The sequence below is a fragment of the Vulpes lagopus genome, chromosome 6 (genome assembly GCF_018345385.1).
Source record: "Vulpes lagopus strain Blue_001 chromosome 6, ASM1834538v1, whole genome shotgun sequence".
Lineage (NCBI taxonomy): Eukaryota > Metazoa > Chordata > Mammalia > Carnivora > Canidae > Vulpes > Vulpes lagopus.
In genome coordinates this window covers 58,710,540-58,730,627 of record NC_054829.1, presented here as the reverse complement: position 1 = coordinate 58,730,627, position 20,088 = coordinate 58,710,540, and the positions used below count along the sequence as shown (strand labels likewise).

Sequence of the window (20,088 nt, the reverse complement as noted above, 5' to 3'; positions counted from 1 at the left end):
CTCACTGATATTTCCCATTCATTTTCTCTCCTTTCCCCTTTATTCACTTTCACTATTTTTTATATCCCCGAATGAATGAAACCATGTAATATTTGTCTTTCTCACTCAGCATAATACCCTCCAGTTCCATCCATGTCGAAGCAAATGGTGGGTATTTGTCGTTTCTAATGTCTGAGTAATATTCCATTGTATACATAGACCACATCTTCTTTATCCATTCATCTTTCAATGGACACTGAGGCTCCTTCCACAGTTTGGCTACTGTGGACATTGCTGCTATAAACATTGGGGTGCAGGTCTCTCGGCATTTCATTGCATCTCTATCTTTGGGGTAAATCCCCAGTAGTGCAATTGCTGGGTTGTAGGGCAGTTCTGTTTTTAACTCTTTCAGGAACCTCCACACAGTTTTCCAGAGTGGCTGCACCAGTTCACATTCTCACCAACAGTGCAAGAGGGTTCCCCTTTCTCCACATCCTCTCCAACATTTGTTGTTTCCTGTCTTTCTCTAACTGATTTATTTCACTTAGCATTATACTTTTCTAGATCCATCCATGTTGTTGCAAATGGCAAGATTTAATTCTTTTTTATGGCTGAATAATATTCCAGTGTGTGTGTGTGTGTGTGTGTGTGTGTGTGTGTGTGTGTGATCTTTATCTATTCATCTACCAGGGCATGTGGGTTGCTTCCATAATTTGGCCATTATAAATAATGCTGCAATAAACATAGGAGTACACATATCTTTTTGAATTAGTTTTTTTTTGTGTGTGTTCTTTGGGTAAATCACCAGTAGTGGAATTACTGGATCATATGGTAGATCTATTTTTGACTATTTGTGGAACATCCACTGTTTTCCACAGTGGCTGCATCTGTTTGCATTCCCTCTAACAGTACACAAGACAACTCAATCATATTTTAAATAGAAGGAAAAGAAGAATATTCAGGGGTCTAACATGCATTGTCAAATATCTGAAGATCTCATAAAGGCACTGAAAACAAATCAAGTATTTGCATAAGAATAGGTAAATCAGCAGAATAGGACATAGAATCAGGAAATAGATTCTGATATATATGAAAACTTAATATATGATGAAAATGTTAGACCAATTCAGTGGAAAAAAGGGTGGTATAGAAATGGTATAGAAAGATTTGATATAGAAAACAAGTTGAACTCCTATACAAAAATGATTTTAAATGGGTTAAAAGCTTAAATAAAAATAAAAGGATAGGGTGACTGGGGGCTCAGTCAGTTGAGCGTCTGCCTTTGGCTCAAGTCATGATCCTGGGGTCCTGGGATCAATCTCCACATCAAGCTCAGATGGGAGCCTGCTTCTCCCTCTCTCCCTCTGCCTGCTGCTCCCCCTGCTTGTGCTATCTGTCAAATAAATAAATAAAATTTTTATTAAAAAAAATAAAGGATAAAAATGTTTCAAGAATGTACATTTTGGGGACATTTTCATAACTAAGAAAGTAAACCTAGAACCTGTAAAAGAGAAGATATATACTTTTAGGTATATTAAAATACATATTTCAAATGATAACAAAAATAGGCAAATGAGAAATTTAGAAAAAAAATGTGCACAAATGAAAAATATAAGATTCTTATGCAATGAGCTCCTCTAACATACAACCCAAAATAGAAAGAAAATAGCCAACTTGCAGAGGAGCAAAACCAGATGGCATACAGATTTGTGAAAAGATTAAATCACTAGTAGTTAGGGAAATGGAAAATAAAGTAACAGCGAGGTTTAAACTAACCATTGATATGGCAAAAATAAAAAAAAAAATAACATCCATTCTGGTATGGATGCAGGGAGAAATGCTGTCATTATTCCTGGTGGAAATGGGAATTTTTATATCTTTTGGAATCTGATAACATTTATTAAAATTAAATAGCTACATCCTTTGACTCAGTTCTCACTTATGGAAAGCTCTCCTATAAAAATAAGAGCCCTGGTACACAAGACAAATGTACAAAGGAGCTAATCATAGCGTTGTTCAATATAGCAGAAAACTGAAAACAAAATAAGTCATGGTACGTGGGCACCAGAAGTAGTAGAAAATGAAGTAGAACTATGCCAGTTGACTTGGGGACATTCTCCTGAGATATTTTCTAGCGAGAAAGACAAATGCAGGACAAGACTATATAAGATGATCTCAAAAAGGTATACAATATGATTTCTAAAAAATGGTGCCCAAAACACATGTATGGGAATATATATACTTTTATGTACATATTTATGTTTACATAGGACTATATGAGCATGGATAAAAATATGCAAAGATGGGGTGCCTGGGTGACTCAGTCATTTGAGTGGACTCTTAATTTTGGCTCAGGTCATGGTTTCAGGTTCCTGGGAGCCTGACTCAGGCTCTGTACTCAGCGGAAAGTCTGCTTGAGGATTCTCTCTCCCTCTGCCCCTTCCTGTGCTTGCACTCTCATACCCCATCTTTCTCTAAAATAAATAAATCTTTAAAAAAGGAAAAATATGCAAAGATACATGCTAACTTGATGACATGGGTTGTGGTAGGGTTTGGAGTAGCAGGAAAACAGAAGAGGAGGAAGGAGGTTTGCAGAAACAAAAGGAAAAAAATTAGTCTACACCCAAAAGCCCCAACATGTATGATAGAATCCCATTTATTCATTAGTGCAAAGATTTATATATAGTGCATATGTGGAAATAATTTCTGAATATAATAAAATATGTAAAAACAAAACATTTCAAAAGAATTGCACTTGGCTATGGTTGAGGGTCTGGATTGAGGCAAATCAATCACTTATTCCATCAAACACTAGAAAGGACTTAAAGTGTACCACCTAATGGCAGGTGCTTTCTAGAAGTAGATGGCATCCATATAGGCAAAGCTCCTCAGTGTTCCTGAAAGGATGCTTTTTAGTTGTGTGTTTGTTAGATTTTGAAAGTATTTGGATTTGCCATCAACCATCCAATCCCTACTCTTCGGGTTCTCTCAGGAGAAAATAATATCAAACTCTTTGCTATCTCTATGGGCTGCTATCCATATTTCAACTGCTTCAGTTTCCGAAGAGGAGAATGGGTTCATTTTGGTTGCTGTTAGCTAATAATTTAATAATGATGCTATAACTGGGATTTTCTTCTAGTTGATAAGTCTGGTAAACTTATCTGGGTAAAAGTTTATAATGGAGGGGTGCCTGACTGGCTCAGTTGGAAGAGCCGCGAATCTTTATCTCAGGGTCGTGGGTTCGAACCCTACATTGGATGTAAAGATTACCTTAAAATAACGTCTTTTTTAAAGCTTGTAAGGGAAATTGGTGTACATTTTGACTGGATCTTCAATAGGAACAAAACCACTTGTTTCACAGCAAAGTAGACTCAAAGAAGCTGTTGAAGTGGCTGCAACCTGAAAATTTTAATAATTAGTAGTCTTTCTATGGCTACTAAGTAATTTCTTTTCTCTTATCATGGACTTTGTTACCTCTGCAAACCATTTTCAGCCCCTAGCCACCACACTATAAGCAAAGAGATCTTAACCAAAGAAGAAAACAATTTTCAAAAATTTGAAGTTTCCATTCTTGGTGCAGATATTTAGGTATCTCCAAGGCTGCCCAACATTTCAAAATGATGGGGAAGCAAGGAAAGGAGCTCATGGATTTTGGATTTCCATCACTTAGCATTAGCCTTTCACAGTCAAATTGGTGAAACAAAGAACAAGTGACTGAGTCTAGTGCCAGCTCTGTGATGCTCAGCTCAGTGACTTGAGACAAATCACTTTCACCCTTTACAGCCTAGTGTTCTCATGTATTCTCTAACACATGATCTCAGTGAATCCTGCTCTTTTACTTAATAGCACTCATAAAAATATGTAATTATATGCTTATGTGTATGATTATGGGTTTAATTGCTCTTTCCTCCACTAAAACATAATTTCTATATGGATAGGGACAGTATACTATAACCTCAACACCTAACATAGTGGCTGACACACACTCAGATTCAATAAAAACTTATTAATTTAATGGATAAATGAATATATAAAATGATATAAATGATCTCAGAGTATCCATGAATCTTATAGTATATGATTCTCTAAATGCAAGAAACTTTTCATTTTTTAAGTTAGGCCATAATTCTGTCACTTTGCCTACACATCATCTAGTCAATGAAATGCCAAAGAGAGCATGGCTGTGTACTGTGTAGTTACTTTGAAAAAACTAAACCTATTAGTCATAATCCCATATCTCTATAGGAGTCTGTAAGATGCCCTTTCATCTACAGCTTTTAACAGAACTACAGTTCATACAAGATAGATATTTGTTGTGGATTCTAAAATATTTTCAATCTCCCTTGCTATTTTGTTCCTGGATCTTGGAATCCCAATGGCAATTGAAAAATTACTAGAAGGAAGAAATTCACAGAAGGAAAAGGACTTATAATTATCTAGTCCACTGACTTTCAAACTATAGTTTAGTAGTAAAACCCCATTTTCCAAAAAAGAAATCTTATACAGAAACTTGATATTTCTATGTGTTATTTTATGATCTATATAAATAGGTATAGATTTTGGAAGGAAATGAGGGAGGAAAAATGGAAAGAAGGAAGCAGAAAAGAGAGAAAACACAAAAGAAGGGAAAGAACGAATAAAAAAGAGAGGGAAGGAAAGGAAGGAAGGAAAGAAGAAAGTAAGGAATGGGGCAGCCCAGGTGGCTCAGTGGTTTAGCGCCACCTTTGGCCCAGGGCGTGATCCTGGAGACCTAGGATGGAGTCTCACATCGGGCTCCCTGCATGGAGCCTGCTTCTCCCTCTGCCTGTGTCTCTGCCCACCCCCCCCCCCCATCTCTCATGAATAAATAAATAAAATATTTAAAAAAAAGAATAAAGAAAGGAATAGATGGAGGGAAGAAGGGAAAGAAAAGATCTGCTCTGGTTGGAGTAAGAAAGGGAACTAGAGCCCTCTCTCCCCCAAGCTTTGCCTTGACCTCCACATTGGGCTCCTGCTCCATTATCATCATCTTCTCTGCCTCCTCCTGACCTGTCTGGTCCATAATGTCCTCTAATGTACCACTGAGACAAGTTTGAAAGTCACCTGTTTGAATTGAGTATCTCCTTTGAACAAATAAGGAAACTAAGACTTGATGACTGAGTTACATTCTGTAGTATTCCAAATCCTTTCTTCTAAAAATAAACCCATTTTATTTTTGTTTATTAGTAGATGATTCTGTACAGTCTTCTCCAAATAATTCTATATGAATCCAGATTATCATTGCTCAGAATATTCTTCTTATAGTTAAACTAGTATAATTTAGTTCTACCCATGTAATTTTTTTCAAAACAAGTTTTGAAAATATTAAAATTCCATAAGCATTGCCTTCTTATTGCAAAAATATAAAATTTATTTTAAATTTTTTAAAAAATGACCTTTATAATCACTCTGTAAATCTAAATTTTGCTTCTATTTATTTTGAAAACACAGATGGGAATTAAGAGAAGATATTATTTAACATTATGAAATGAAGCAGAGTTTACCCAAATGAAGAGGAAGTAAATGTGGTTACTTAATAGACAGCAAAAGCTACATCTACCAAAAAGCAGACATGCAGTTATTGATCTGGACTTGGCACAATGACAAACTACTCTGCAAATCTTCCTCTTCCCAATTAAGGTGTCTCTCTTGAACTGATTGAAAGCCGTTTGATAAGTATACTTTTTTCAAGATGGTGTGCTCAGTTGGGGGTCTTTTTATTAAACTGAAATTCCGTCATTAGCTTTGACTAGCACCAGCTGCTTTATAAATTCTATGTTGATGTAGGCCTCCACTGGTATTCCAAACATTGCAGGTGAATCTCTGACTCCAAAATCCTCAATCATGCAGTATGAATAATTAACATCTGATAAATGCAGAATAGCAAGAACTCTCATTAGAAGACACAGTAGTGGGGTCATAATCCCATCTCAGCTTCTCAGAACACTGAACCAAATAGGACATTAGTTGTTTTTTAAAAAAGGCAACTCTAAATCTCACCACTTCCCAGTTTTTTTCTGTACCTGATCAGAAATGGGAAAATGAGGACACAAGATGAAATGTCTTTGTCTTGCTGCAAGTTTAAAGACAGAATCCAAGATCCAGCACATTCTAATGGATGTTTGCTTGACTATTTTAATTCCAGATCAATTCCCAGGGATGTGCAACTCGTATCAGCCATAATTGTTCTCCCTTCTAAATAGTTTACATTCTATCACTACTTTAACACAAAAGAGAAACTTTTTTATTCTTGAATCTAGTAATATTTTTCTGAGATACATGGTAAAAATATAGCACCAAAGAGTTATAGGAAATTTCCTTGTAATGTTGAATTTATAAAAACATTTACTTTGCGTATTGGGTTTGCCTAGTAAAGCCTTTCTTAAATATAGTCAGTATGATCAGGAGATAAACTTTAAACCATGATAAACTTGAATTTATGAAATGCAATACATTAAAATGAAATATGCAATGAGAGTTCAGTGGTTGAGAGCAGAATGTTCTAGAATTCAATTCCTGAGCCTTGATTTCTTCATCTGTAAAATGGGAATAATATTAGTGTCAGGCTCATGAGGTTACTCCAGGTACTAAGTGAGAGAATGCCTATTTGGTATTTAGCATAGCACAGTGCATTTGTTTTCTATTGCTGTACAACAAATGACCATGTACTTAGTAGTGAAAAACAATACCCATTCATTATCTCACAGTTTCTTCAGGTCAGGGCATGGCTTAGATGGCCCCTCTACAGTGTCACAAGACCACAATCAAGGTTTCTTCTGGACTGTGCTCTCATCTGGAGGCTAAATTGGGGAAGAAACCCCTTCCAAGCTCACTCATTCTTAGAAGAATTCATTTCCTTGAAGCTTTAAGACCAAGGATTCCAGCTTATTTCTGGCTGTTGGCTGGAAGCTTCCCCCAGTTCCTCACCATGTGGGCTTCCCCAACATGGCTGCTTACTTCATTAAGCCAGCAAGGTCAGTTTCTAGGTTGAGTCTTCCATCAAGACAGAGTCATTATTATGTAACACAATCATGGGAGGAACATTGCATCACCTTTACAATATTCTACTGTTAAAGCAAGTCATGGGTCCCGCCCACACTCATGGGTGAACACCAGAAAGCAGGACTCATTGGAGGCTACATGTGAGTCTGTGTGCCACGTATAACAAATACATGAATGAATAAATGTGTGAATGAATGAATAAATGAGTGAGTGAATGAGTGAATGTGGATACCAACTTAGGTATGAATGGAGTAAGCCATAAACCTTTCAGACATCAGTCAAGGATAGTGGGGCATGGAACCCTACGGGAAAATCAGGGTTTGTAGTCCCACTTTAAGATGATAATCTTCTTCAAACATATTTATGAATATTACCAATACCTCAGTGGGTAAATGGGCAAAGGACATAATTATGTGATTCATGCACAGGAAATATAACTAGTAAATTTAATTTGAAAAAATATTTAAATCTAATGTGGATGGGACAGGAGACTTACAAACAAAAAATTTTTAAGACTTTATTTATTTATTTGACAGAGAGAAAGAGAGCAAGTTTAAGCAAGAGGAGGAGCAGAAGGAGAGGGAGAGGGAAAGAATCCCAAGCAGACTCTACACTGAGCATAGAGCCCCACACAGGGCTCCATCTCACAATCCTGAGATCATGACCTGAGCCAAATCCAAGAATCCAACACTTAACCAACTGAGCTACCCAGGCGTCCCCCAAACAAAAATGTTAAAAGTATTAATCTGTAATCCTTGTTTTATTAGCTGATTACTCTGACATGAGTGAACAGTAAAATAAATTGCATTAGTGTTATTCCCCAAACACCTGCCATAACCTGTAACTCACCCTCAGTGGATGGATATTTGATGATAATTAACTCTCAGTCAGTGGTAAAAGAGTTAGTATGGATGACTGCAGTAGCCAGATCATCAAAAACCTTATTTTCAGATCTAGGTTCATATGGGGAAGGGGAGCTATTTACATTTTAAAAAATTCATTTCTACTACCTTCATAACTGAAACACAATAAAACAGATAAAGATCAGACTCAAGAAGAACAAGACTATTGGTCAAAGGGAATAGATACTCCGCAGGACACAAATCTGCCCAAGATTGAAGTCGGTGCCTTTATATTAAATTAATATTCTTAAGGCAACCCCCTTGACTTCTGATGATTTTCCTCCTTTGTAGTTGGCTTTCTGGATGCCGCTGGGCAAACACCATTCTTGGACCTGGAATGAAGCAGGTAGGTTTTTTGCTTTTCCCTCTCCTGTTGGCCTGTTCCGAGCACACAGGGAATATTAGTCTGGATGCCAGTGATAATGTGCTAATATGTTTGTCCACATGTGTCATCAGATCTTTTCAGGAATAAGTTATAGCATGTGTCTTTTCATGGCCAGGAATGGAAGGGTCAAAAAGTAAGTGAAAGATAGTAAGTTATTAATGTTTTTTATCCTTGGTGGGAATGAGGCAGCCAAGGTTGGATTTGTTCCTGGAATGTCAATGGGCTCTCTTGTGGTATCAGGGAAGTGGGCACTGGTGGGACAGCTGCAGTGGAGAGTGGTAGGAGGCGGCCCAGCCAGATGAGCGCATACCTGAAGATGATGCTGACCGGTGAGCAGCAGACAAGGTCTAGGAGGGCCACAGTCAGGTCAGGGCCCGTGTTCCCAAACACAGCTCCAGGTTTACTATCTCCAGAAGATCTGGTGAGTTCTTCAAACCAGTGCCACCCACCATCCCCACTGATCAAGGGCAGGGACAGTTCGGGACCTGAGGCTGAGCTGGGGAACAGGAAGGTAATATGGGAAAGATGGGTAGAAAGTAAAAGAACCAAGCAGATGGTGATACAGTACATTTCTGAGAGCAGCCACAAGTTACTGAGTACTGGAAGAGAGGAGAAAGTAGGTTAGGATAGAGACTTTCAGAAGGAATGAGCAGATCACATACTTGTTCTTTATATTTGGCCCAGGTGAAGGCTGGCTGTCCCAGCTGGTGTCCACTGGTCTCTTCCCTCCTCAGTCTATATAATAAGTGTACTTTCATCCTGATCTTTTTTTAAAAAGATTTTATTTATTTATTCATGAGACACACACAGAGAGAGGCAGAGACACAAGAGAGGCAGAGGGAGGAGCAGGCTCCATGCAGGAACCCCAATGTGGGACTTGATCCCAGGTCTCCGGGATCATGCCCTGGGCTGAAGGCAGACGCTTAACCGCTAAGCCACCCAGGCATCCCTGGTCCTGATCTTTTAAATGTAATTGCCCTAGACTTGTCTGGGCTAGTTCCAACATATGTCTGCTTCGGGTGACTCTGAAGTATGCATGTCTGCATTGGTATGTCTTTCTTGGACTATAAACTTTTAGAACGTGGTGGTCAAATCTACGTAGTTCTCTACGAATAGTGTGCAACACTGTAGGCAGTTAGGTGGCTAATATTTTTAAGATGAAGGACATGATGCCACATAGAAAATGCAGCAAAGGAGTGAGCCTCTTTCTTGTTTGTAATAATACCAACAGAACTTGAAAAGTGAGTACTGTGCTGGTGGGAAAAGAGCTGTACCCTTCCAGTGCCGAATGTGAAACCAGCTTTCTTATTCCTCCTTAGATGTTTACTTCTAGAAGCCTGGTGTATGGAAAAAGTCAGCAGCATGAACAAAGATTTGTTGAGAATCACTTTTCACTATTAAAGATAAACATTGAAACAAGGCCACTGGGAGAAGAGAGCCTCTTCACAATGAGCAGAAGTGAATCTTTGAGGAGTGAAAGAAACAGGAAGGCTGGGATAGTTGGAGTGAAGTCTCAGTGAGGACGTGGATGACTTGGAGGTGGCTAGGAGCCCATCACCTCTGCCGAGCAGCTGAATGTGCCAGAGAAGGTGAGGGTAGGAATAAGCCAGATGGGAGTTCACTGTATGCATTGTGTCCATCTGGGGGCAGTGGGGACAGATGAGACACGAGGCCAATCTACCCTAGTTCCTAAACTTCATCCAGAATTACATAGAAAGCCTTCTAAAACTATAGGCATGCAACCAAGAAGGCACAAACCAAAGTGGCCATGTCATATTGTGGATAAGAACAAACTGAGATAAAAGAAGGGGGGGGGCAGCCAGCGCATAGAGAATAGGGGAAGTACAAGTCTCATTGCACGCACGCTTGGCTTATGTGCTACCCTCTCACTACAGCACCCCATTGCCAGTATGCTCTCTCCATTTAAGCCTCTCCCAGTCCCTCTCTTGTTTTTATTTATACCCTTCGCCCTTCTCACTGACTGTTCTTACCCCCTGCTCATCTTGCAGCTACTACACTCCCCTACGCTGCCCTCCCATTCAAAGCCCCAATTCTCTAAATGATCAACTACATATACTCATTTCCTCATTCCCCTACATGCCTCAACCCACTAGCATCTGGCACCCATGCCCACTTTCGTTCTAAAACTGCTTTCCCCAGTGTCACTGGAGTGCTCCTCATTGCTAAAAGTAATTGCGTATCTCCATTCCTTACCTTACCCGACGTTTGGGCCACGTTTAATGACTGAAATTCAGCTTTAGAGTCACATGTCTAACTACTTAAATGGACACCCCATAGTGTCTTTAAACATCAAACTCAGGGGGCCAGAGTAGCTCAGTTAGTTAAGCATCTGCCTTCTGCTCAGGTCATGATCCCGGGGTCCTGGGATCGAGTCCTCTGTCAGGCTCCCTGCTCAGCAGGGAGCCTACTTCTCCCTCTCCCATTACTTGGGCGTTCTCTCCTCTCTCTCTCTCTCTTTCTCTCTCTCTGCCAAATAAATAAATAAATAAATAAATAAATAAATAAATAAATAAATAAATAAAAGAATATTTAACAAACTAAAACTGAAACTCAGTATGTTCCAAGCTGCACTCATTTTCCCAAACCTAGTCTTATTCCATGTCAGTAAATGACACCACCTCTAAGCCAGAAACACATGGGTTTTAACCAGGTCTTTTCCTCCATCCTGCAGTGTTCTCTCCCTCACTGCCTATAGCATTACACTTAGTTCAGACCACCACCATCACTCACCAGTGTCCCCAGCCATCCACTGCCCCACCACCCATCATCTCTCATCTATCCTCTGGAAAGCAGTGGAAAGGGTCTTTCTAAAATGCCAGTTTGATTATGTCAGTCATCTCCTTAAAATTTTTCCGTGGATTTCTACCATTCCTAAAGTAAAGTCTTTCTTTTTATGGCTTGCAAGATCCTCCTCAAGCTTCATTTTCAACACATTCCCCTCCGTACATCACAACCTGCCAGGCTTCTTGCTGACCTTCTATTATAGACTCTCTCTTTTCTCTCTGGCTGTTTCCAGTGCCTAAAACGCTATCCTCCAATCTTTCTTCTGGTCAAGTCCTTCCAAACCTTTCGGTCTCAACTGTAATCACTTCCCCAAATCCAGGTTAAATATCCTTCTAGGGGCATTTATTATATTGTAAATGTTCTCAAAACTGACTTCCACTCAACCAACTCATCATGTCCTTAGTAAAGCCTACTGACTCCAGCCCCTGAGCTCACTGCTGAAAGATGGTAAACTACACTCTAGGACATCCACCTTACTTATGCTCCCACAAGGTGAATTTAGTCAGGTGCCTAACTAGAGTCAGACATGTTTGTTGCAAGCTATGTTATACCAGTTTTACTTGGTATTAAAATTATGTTATTCAATGAAATATTATATAAATTCATAAGATATGAGTACAGAAGGAAAGTTATTATTTCTATGAAAACTAATGCAGGCTCCTTAGTATAAGCTCCTAAAAAATTACTGTCACATGGATGTAAAAGCTATAAATCTGAAAAAACCCCGGATATCTAAACAGATTCTACTGAGAAAGATTTGTAGGTACCTAAATTCTTATCCCAATTTAAATAGATTAAAGCTGGAAATAACATAGAATACATTTATTCTGGGTGTGATTTATACCAGAAAGATGACCTGGGGCTTCAGTTATGGGCACATATGTAATTTTTTTTATTTATTTATGGTAGTCACAGAGAGAGAGAGAGAGGCAGAGATACAGGCAGAGGGAGAAGCAGGCTCCATGCACCGGGAACCTGACGTGGGATTCGATCCCGGGTCTCCAGGATCGCGCCCTGGGCCAAAGGCAGGCGCCAAACCACTGCGCCACCCAGGGATCCCATGGGCACATATGTAAAGAGTCCTTAGCCATACACCAAAAGGTTGACAAAATGATGTACATTTATATAATATTTTATCGAAGTAAACTTCATGTAACATACAATTAACCATTTTCAAGTGTACAACTCAGTGGCATTTAGTGCATTCACAATGTTATGCAATCACCACCTCTTTCTAGTTTTAAAACTTTCTCGTCACCCCAGAACACCCTGAACCCTTTAAGTAATCATTCCTCATCCTCCCCTCCCTTGTTCCTTGGCAACCTTGAATCTGTTTATGTTAAAATAGAACATTTAAAACATGTAGGTAACATTTTTTGTGGTTCTCTCTACTTTCTTGACTTATTTGATCAGTCTATTAACCATTGATCTAACTCGAGCTGGATACATGTGCTATCCTTATAGCTCCACTATTTTTGCTTTTTTCTGCTTATTTAGTTGCCTGTATCCTACCCCCAGGCACTGAGTGCTCTGTAGGCAGGGTGATGTTGGGGTTGTTTGTCCATGGGTCTACAGCCCATGGTACAATGTCTGGCATACAGTGTGCTCCATTCATAAGGATAATTCACATTATCAAGAAATTAATTAATCTGTCCAAGGACATAAAGCTAGTAAATGTTGAGTCACAATTGAAACCTAAATCTCTCTCACCACCCACTAGGTAGCAAATGGGGCCTGTTTGGAAGGCAAATTTAGACAGCAGTCACACTAGAGTTGATACTGAGGAGAGTTTACTCCGTATCCAGTGCTGTCCTAAGCTCTTTTCAAGTATTATATTGTTTAATCCCCTAACAACCATAGAAGATAAGTAGTAATATTAGCCCAGAAATTCTGGAATGTGAAATGGTGATGCCTGAATCCAATCCAAGTATTACAGACCTTGAGCGAGGCTTTGAGTCCACGAGTAGCTTAGTCAAATGCCAGGAGAGACCCATCATTTTATCACTTTAATAACAACTTTTAGGACTGGTTTTAGGGAAAAGGAAATAGATGTGAAGGCTAAAATGGAGCCTGCTCTAGAGTTTGCCTTGCACACACACACACACACACACACACACATACACACACACACACATCTTGGATTGTGTCTCATATATGCTTGGTTATAATTCTTGTGGAAGATGCCATTTTTATGCTTTTATGTACTTGCATCCTACAAGTACAACCATATCTACTCTAAAGTAGAATACTGCTGCCTCTCTGCTAGGTCCTGCTAAAGCTCTACCATTGTGCCTCTCCGAACTACTGCCTTCTGCACAACCAGCAAGGCATCCACCCCTCTCCTGGGCACAACCACTCCAGATTATGCAGGGTGATACCAACAAAACCCTAGAGCACCAGATGGGCCAGTGGTGCTCAGTGGTCTGTGGTACAGCAGAGGAGAATACCTTACCATTTTCTCTCAGCATCTGATGCTACCAAAGCAATATTGGCTAGCTCTCCCTGCAGGGAGCTGCTTCTCCCTCTGCCTGTGTCTCTGCCTCTCTCTGTGTGTCTCTTATGAATAAATAAATTAAAAATCTTTTTAAAAATTCTGGAGGCTAGAGTTAGGGGTGATTGTTATATTCACCTTTTTGCTCATCCACATTCTCTTATTTTCTATAACACACATGTATTGGTTGTGTGCTTAAAAGTGAAGTAAAATTAAACAGGGATAAATACTCTTCAATCAGAGTTGACATTCAGCTCCCTGATGGCTCAGTCCTCCTGCAGCCTTCACCTTTCTCACTGAGCAGAGGATGGAAGTGCTCAAACGGAATCAAAGGAGCTCTGGTCAAATCTCTTTTGCTCCCTCTGCTTTATCTCTGAGTAAATGGGTATTCTTGGGACCTCATGAAAGCCTTCTCTGTGCATTGGACAGTCCCAGCTGTTATGTTTAATAATAATAATAATAGGAGGAGGAGGAGTAGTAGTAAATAATAGTACTTTTAAAAATAATGTGTCTGAGGCTTTTACAAAATAAATGGGCTCATTATTGAATGAATGTTGACCCAAAATAAAAGTAAAAGGCTTTAAAACCAATGTTTCTCAGTGGGCCTTTCTGTTAACCATTTTTCAATATGATTCTAAATAAATGTTCTACTTTAAACATCCCATTTTATTTATTTATTTATTTATTTATTTATTTATTTATTTATTTATTTATTTAAGATTTTATTTATTTATTTGTGAGAGACACAGAGAGAAAGAGAGGCAGAGACACAGGCAGAGGGAGAAGCAGGCTCCATGCAGGGAGCCCGATGCAGGACTCAATCCCAGGTCTCCAGGATCATGCCCTGGGCTGAAGGCAGTGCTAAACCGCTGAGCCACCCAGGCTGCCCTGAGCCACCCAGGCTGCCCAGCATCCCATTTTTAGACTCAAATCTTTGAGTAAGCCTTCTTCTAAAAATTTGGAATTGGATTAGCTTTTGGGTTTTTTTTTCATTTTCCAATCTGTGTAAGAACAGTATTCTTGGGGCACCTGGGTGGCTCAGGGGTTGAGTGTCTGCCTTTGGCTCAAGTTGTGATCCCAGAGTCCTGGGATTGAGTCCCGCATCGGGCTCCCTGCATGGAGCCTGCTTCTCCCTCTGCCTGTCTTTCTGCCTCTCTCTCTCTCTCTCTCTCTCTCTCTGTGTCTCTCATGAATAAATAAATATCTTTTAAAAAGTACTCCTATGTATATAAATTCTCATGAAAAAAATTTAGGATCTGAATTAAAATACTCTGACAACTGACTTTCTGTAGTGCCTTTCTACGTGTTGGCCACTATTTAAGAAAAAAAATTTTTAAGAGGGAGATCACACACATGTGAGTGAGGAAAGGGAAGGGCAGAGAGAGAGTGTCCTAAGCAGAGTCCAGGGTCAGTGTGGAGCCTGACACCAGGCTCAATCTCATGACCCTGAGATCACGACTAGAGACAAAACCAAGAATCTGATGCTAAACTGACTGAGCTACCCAGGTGCCCCTTGGCCTCTATTCTTACTATCATCATCATCACCACTGCAAACATCTAGATTGGACTTAAAGTTTCCAAACCATTCCTACACACAGTATCTCTTGTCATAGTTGCCCTATGATCCCCATTTTAATGAGGGTGAAACTGAGGTTCCTGGAGATTGAATAACTTTCCTAGGATCTCACAGCTAGTTCAAGTACAGAGCCAGGCCTCAACCCCAAACCTTCCAGCTCTACGTTTTTTATTCTTTATTCTACCACAATGCTATTCCATTTCCTTAGTTGCTAGATTTTAGTAGTGGTGGCATTTGGCTTGGCTTAGAAAATTTCAAATTAAATCTTTGCATAGCTACCTTTACCTCAAGATAACAACCTCAAGATAACAAACTTAGTCTGAAAGTCTTATTCCACATCTGTGCACCGTTTTGAATCTAGCATCAAATTCCAAGGATACACTTTGAAAAATCAAAATTGGTGGAGTGGGGGTTAGGGGTGGGGAATAAAGTGAGTTTTTGAATTTTCTCTAAAATTATAATTGTTCCAGGCAGCTAATGTTTAATTACTGATGTTTAAAATTATTTAAAAATGTGCAGAATGAGGAGCACCTGGGTGGCTCAGTAGGTTAAGCATCTGCTTTCAGCTTAGGTCATGATCTCAAGGTCCTGGGATCGAGTCCTGCATTGGGCTCCTTGTTCAGCTAGGGAGTCTGCTTCTACCTCTCCTTCTGCCCCTCTGCCCACCCATGCTCTCTCTCTCTCAAATAAATAAAATCTTAAAAAAAAAAAAAGAAAATGTGCAGTATGAATAAAATGCTCTGTTAGGAGAAAACAAGCCTAAGCAATAGAGGGCGAGGCAGTATCCAATGAGAATCAAACTGTGAGGCTAGATTGGAATTCTGGACTTGAGGGTTTTAAATCTGTGAGGCATCTTGCCTCAGAGAATAAGCACAGAAGAGCTAGGGAATATGTCTGCCTAAGTATGTTGCATGCAATATTTGGGACATATTTATACTACATATTATCTTTGCTTATCTGAAATTAAATTTAACCGAGCATCCTGTATTTTCTCTGGCAACCTTGTCCTGGAGGTTAGTGCATAAGGCAGCTTTGGGCCAGGTGCAGAGAATGTTGACTTAGGGACATTCTTGATAAGGCAGGAGCTAGACCTGGGCTTATCTGAGCAAGTCTGGATTCAGCCCCAGGTTGTACATGTAGATCTCTGTCAGGTGTCTCACCATCCGCTCAGGCCTCTTGTCTTTGCTTGGAAGTCTCTATAAACTGTGTCTAAATACTATGGCGTTAATCACAAGACCCCTGAAATATTTTCACATTGTAGATAATAAATGGCCCTATACTTAGTATTTAAAATAAGGACTACTCCCTGCAATATTTAGTTAAAATTACAAAAGGAGTACAAATAAAGCCATCGTTTTGTTAAGATGTATCTCTTATTTAAATTTCTCTATGTTAAAAAAATAATTAATTAATTAATTAATTTCTCCGTGTTGTTACATATATGTTTGTTATGTCAAAACTTTCACTGACAAAGTATTTCAATTAGCTGCTAAAAGAAATACATTGAAAAAGTTACAACTGATGTACATTTGGGCTAAATACCTATCATCACTATTATCTCTCACCTGAATGCCTTTTACTGCTGCGATGTAACAAGTGGCCCTGATCACTGGCAGTAGCTTTGTTAACATGTTCACATGTTCAAAATCTAAATCCAAACTTTTCAGACCCTTTCCAGAGGACTGATTTGAACCTGCTGAAAGAGTAAATGATATCTGGGGGGATGGGGGGGACACAATTAAAGAAACTGGTGAAAGGAAGGTGGTGAGTCATTGCCTTGATGTTCATCCACCTCCGTGCCACACTCACCACCAGTTTCCTGGGGAACCAGAGGTTTTCACTTGGGTGTAGTCTTAGGAACAAACCTAGCCACAGTGAGCTGAAAAGGCAAGGGCAGTAACAGTAGCAGTAGTGAGGAGAATCAGTGCAGAAAGGTAGGTATAGGGCAGTAAAGTTCCTCCTCAACACCAGTGGCCTTTTCTGTCACCGGGTAGCTTGTGTAATGATTGGTTCACTCTCCCACAAATTTCTGACATCATCTTTCATAATCATGAAATCATCATTTTTCTCCCAAGTTATTTATTCTCTACCTCCTTCTTTCATAATCTCATAGTCTCAGTTCACAGCGGTGACTGGAGAATTCTCAAAATCTAATCCTACCCAGGCAGTCCCCGTGGCTCAGCGGTTTGGCACTGCCTTTGGCCCAGGGTGTGATCCTGGGGACCCGGGATCGAGTCCCATGTCGGGCTCCCTGCATGGAGCCTGCTTCTCTATCTGCCTGTGTCTCTGTCTCTCCCTCTCTCTCTCTCTCTCTCTCTGTCTCTCATGCATAAATAAATAAAATATTTTTTAAAAAAAATCTAATCCTACCCCACTGTCTTTCTCCACATCACCTGAATGTGGTGTTCTGGAGAATTCACAGAGCCACAGCCTCATCAAAAAAAAAGTATCATTTGTCTGGCAAGGAGCCGATCTCTCTTATTTATAACTCAGCATAACTCCTTTATTTAAAGCTTATAGAAGAAAATGTTCACTTTGCTCAGTTTCATGACTTAAGCAGATCAACTGAAGGTATGGGCAACTCATGCCCTTCCTACAAAGCTCTCATGCGAAACCAGAGGGGGCCACTCGGAGGAGCCTTATCTGGGGAAGTTTAAAGAATGAAATCTACTTTTTAAACTGTTCCTGTGTCTGGCATAGGTCCTGTTTATAAGATATTCCATTTCTGAGAAATTTGAAGAGAACGGTATTCTTCCTCCTAGCTCTGCTCCAAATCATTTTCATGAGAGATTGGGTCTAAGATTGTGGTAAGAAAAATCCGGTAGTCTCTAAGAAGCCTTCTTTCTCCTGTTCAGAGCCTCCTTGTCCAGTCCCATGTAATGTTCTTTATCCCACATGGAAATAGCTGAGCTTGAGTAAATACCTCAGAGAATACAAAGTGTAGAGAGGGGGAATTTTATGTTATGACTTAAGTTTATTTAATATGATTTTTAAATAATACATTCACATGTATTAAATTAACATAAAAAGGTATACATTGAGAATGTTTCACCCTTTTTTCCCATCCACCCCACTAATCCCTGATGCCCACCCCCACCCCATAGATTAGCACTTGCATTGGTTTCTTAAGGGATTTCCCAATGTTTTCATGCATATAAAGCAAACATTAATACATATTCTTATTTTTCTACATTTCTCATATGGAAGGCAACATATATTCCACATATTCTGGAGTTTGCTTTTTTTCATATAAAAAGATATCCTGATGATTACTCCATATCAGTATATAGAGAGCATTTATTAAACCACATAGAGTGTCCTTGTTGGTAGACATTCAGGATGTTTTTTAACTCTTACCATCACAAACAAAGCTGCAGTGAATGACTCTGATCTGTGTGTCCTTTTGTACATGCACAAGTATGTATGAATGTGTAGGATACATTTCCAGAAGTGGGACTTCATAGAATTTTGATTAATACCTCTGTTTTAACACTTATCAAAGAATGGCCTGTGTTTTAGTTAGTGCTGCCTGTCTTCTCAGTATTTTATGAGCTTCTAGAAGGCAGAACTTTGTCTCATTCATCTTTGCATCCACAGTCCCTACCACAGTACCTAGCATGTTAATACTGAATACAAAATAAACTTCCTAGTGTAACTATAACCTTGAGAACATTAAAGTAACCCCTCAATTTAAAAGGCTGAGATCTAGGGTATAGATCAAGAGGCACTTCTAAGTTTCTATTTAAGGATGAAAATGGGACTTATAAAATGCCAGGCCAAATGAAAATACTGAATAAGGAGTGGAGGTTTCAAGGATGAGGATGTCTCATAAATCCAGGAACTAGGACAATGTCAGGTGTATTTTCTGGGTTATTCACACTCAGAGAAGCTGACTGGTAAAATAGGGAGGAAACCTGGAGGATTCCTGCCTGGTAAAGATGAGCTGGGAATGTCAGAGAACAGTACTTCGCTAGCAGCCTGGCCAACACAGGGTGTAAAGGTAGATGCATACCCAAATGTGAATCTGAGCAGAGAGGGAGACTGTATGTGTGTGTGTGCGTGTGTGTGCGTATGTGAATGTGTATATGTGACATGGTCCCATTTTACCTTCTTCTCCATTTTTATGACAATCATGTGACTGGCTCCTGATTCTGCTTGGCAGCCCTCACACTTGTCAGGAAGACTGATAGCAAAGAGACGTGGTGAGAACTCAGACCATTCCTAAACCCATGGCAGCCATACTTCCCAGCTCTTCCCCCCAGTGTTCCTGTGCTGTCCCCTCCTCAGCCCTCACTGCTGTCCCAGCACAGATGTCACAGGAGTGTTCTTTTTCCATTAGGTCATCATGAACCATCCCAGCTGCTCTTCAACTTTTAGTCAAGTTTGAAGAGATGGAATGTAGGGCAGATATGTAACACGCGGAACTCAGTGAGCCCTTTTTAAAAATCCCTGCCTCTCAAAAACTTCCAGTGAAAGGTAAATTGATGCAACTTCTTTGGTTGTATCAATAAGGTGGCAATATCATTCAAAACTTGTGTGTTTTTATATAGCATTTCCCTTTGGGCAATTAATTCTACAAATACACTTATAAAAGCACACAAAAATATGCATATGTTTGCTGAAGTATTATTTGAAAAAACAAGGCTAAAAAAATAACAAGTATCCATCAATATGGGAATGGTTATATCCATAAAAGCATATTATTTGATATCTGTGCAGCTGCTAGAAGAATGAAGTAGACCCATGTATAGGGAATGGAATAATAGCCAAAATACATTGCTAAATGAATAAAAAGCAAATTCAGAATAGTAAATATATTATATGATTTTATTTGTGACTTAAAATAATGTATGCTTGCATATGAATTTTAAAAGTCTATCAATTAAGGCATCTGGCTGGCTTAGTCGGTAAAGCGTGCGACTATTGATCT

General features: G+C 39.5%; 1 pseudogene; it reads left to right on the top strand.

Annotated features, from left to right (window-relative positions):
* Positions 1-20,088, top strand: part of LOC121492439 — a 155,609-nt pseudogene that overhangs the window by 133,722 nt on the left and 1,799 nt on the right.